The sequence below is a fragment of the Penaeus monodon genome, chromosome 24, assembly GCF_015228065.2.
Source record: "Penaeus monodon isolate SGIC_2016 chromosome 24, NSTDA_Pmon_1, whole genome shotgun sequence".
NCBI classification, from domain to species: domain Eukaryota; kingdom Metazoa; phylum Arthropoda; class Malacostraca; order Decapoda; family Penaeidae; genus Penaeus; species Penaeus monodon.
In genome coordinates this window covers 23,363,653-23,366,143 of record NC_051409.1, presented here as the reverse complement: position 1 = coordinate 23,366,143, position 2,491 = coordinate 23,363,653, and the positions used below count along the sequence as shown (strand labels likewise).

The 2,491-nt window shown below is 40.3% G+C and overlaps 1 pseudogene; it reads right to left on the bottom strand.

Annotated features, from left to right (window-relative positions):
* LOC119588894 overlaps nucleotides 1-2,210 on the bottom strand; it is a 3,071-nt pseudogene extending 861 nt beyond the window's left edge.
* Nucleotides 2,211-2,491: the final 281 nt, after the last annotated feature.

The following is a 2,491-nucleotide window of genomic DNA, read 5'->3' as shown; positions in this document are numbered from 1 at the left end:
TAGATACTGCTACAATCTATTTCCAAAGCATAAAAAATAAGTAACTCACTTTAAGCTGTACCGAGTTTGAGGCGGCTGATGTTAGAAAACCAGTTTCATCGATTTTCTTATCATTTCTTATTTTCTGAACATTTGGAGTCAATGTAAATTTTCAAAAGCTTACATTACGTCATATAATTCTTTTGTTCTCAAGACATTGTTGACAGTTTTAGGAAATATGTGACAGAAGATGATTACCTTTGCAAACATGGTAACAGCCCATTCCATATTCAGGGCATTGGCCAGGAGGCGAGGTGTAGTAACTCCAAGATCTCGTGCCAACAGCCCGTTCACCAGCTTTCCACCATGACTGTCTGGATCTGCACCAAGTTCCACAAGCTTTTCTGCTTCTTTCTTCTTTCCTTCTAATATGCGCGTGAACAGATGGCCTCCAAGCTTAAACAAAGAAACTGATTTAGAAAAGCAAATACTCACACTGATTTTTTTTTTTTTTTCACATTTAGCTACATTCTAGTACTTTATAGTTTAAGTTATAATGCTGGAGTCTCGGATTCAATCTTGTCTGATTTTAATCCTACTGTAGTGTCTAGGATTCCATCATAAATACTTACCAGGGATTTTACTGTGTTATGATGACTATCCCGTTTGTCGGCTTCAAAATCAGAGTCACGCAATAAAAGTTTCAGCACTTGTGTGTGACCCTTTTCAGCGGCCATATGAGCTGGAGTCTGTCCATACTTGTTAGTAACATTGGGACTGATAAATTTCAGCAAACATCACCACATCCGGTTGGTTGTGAGAACGATGCAGCATGAAGGAGTGTGCATCTGTCTTGTTTATCCTCACTGCTGATCCTGAAATCTTGTATTAGTTCTTTGCACTCTAGCTTTTATCTCCATCTTCCACCGCTTTGAACAGCTGACCCTAGTGAGCAAACAATTTGTTGACTTTTAGATACATTTTGAAAATTGCTAAAGTACAAATTATTAAATATTTGATAAAGAAGAAATTAGATATGTCTACTAAAAGTTTACATTACCTTTACTTGAAGACATGAAGTGTTTTGTGATTAGCGATGCGTTTAGTAAATCTGTTTGTTGAATTCGGGTTTTTAATGTAACTTTTTCGATGGAGTCTTCGCTCTTCCCCATCATAACATCGGGCCCTGGGTTTGCTTTGACTTTCGTGAAGACTTTAATTTCCAAAAAAGTGACTTTTGGGACATGGAAATAGGGTTTACTCCGATGCCCGTTTAGGATCTAAAGGGCAATTTGTTTTTCCACAAATTGAACATCTGTCACCTTCAGAATATTTATCTTCTGAAGTTTTTTCTTTATCAGAAGTCGTCATAGAGGATGTATTCTGCCGCTGGACTTAGCAACAAATGACCTACTCTGAGACATTTTTTCAGATCCCGTATTTGGAGCATCCGTGGATTTTCACTGGTCATTACGGCCCTCAGATAGCACTACCTCTTTTTTGCTTGCCTGACCTTCTGACCTATTGTCAGTAATTTGAGAGCCCGGATTTACTTTTGTTCCTGTCATAGGTCCTTCTGATGGGCCTCAATTAGCATGTCTTGGGTTATTGGTGACATAGGCGGTGAAATAATCCCAGTTCCCTTTTCCCCTTTTCTGCTGTACCAACGTCCTCTGTTGAAAACCTAGCTCTCTTTTCTAATGAAGCTTTAGATTCTCCTTCACTTGACAGGTTCCTGGCACCTCTTAAGAGAGAATTCTTTAGACGAGGCTTGCCTTGTTAGAATCTCCACTCCACTTCTGTTTTGCATTTGTACTGCAGAATCTTTTCATCGGTAGTTCGGGCGCCGTTTCCTTTGATGTTTCCTCTAATAAAATTTATCTGTAGGCAGATTGCTTGGCATTTTGATTATCTGCTCATTAAACATATTTCCCAGATACTGAAGTCTTCTGCATGCCACTGCATCGCCTTATTAGCTTGAATAACGAGTCCGACGTCACATTCGAATTTTCTTTCGATTCGGAAGAATAACTGTTACAGTTGGCTAAATCTTCATTTGAGATCATTGCGCTGGGAAGCAAAATCAACGAATTTTCTGACATTTCCCGCAGTAGAAAACTGGCAGAAGAATGAGTTCGTTCGCACAACTTCAGATCGGAGAACCACTCTCTTCCCCCAAACGGGAAGGCCCAATCTTCCGAAATGAAAAGGTGTGTGTTTTTATCAGCCATGTTCCCGAGAAGTTCGTTGAGAAGGATTAAGCTGTGAGGGCGAAGGTCACTGTGCTCTGGAGACCTTTAAGTCTCTAAATGTTCTGATTATTCTTATTCCTCGCACAAGTAAGCCTCAAGGTATTATCTGTATACCCTTAAAAAGTTGCACACAACTTACTTTAGAGCGAGCGAGAGAGCACTGTGACTGCAAAGGTCGGCGTGTCCTGCTATTTATAGGGCCCCGATGTCAGACAAGTTGGGAAAGCGATATCCCAGCTGCGCGCGCAAACTTGTGCCGA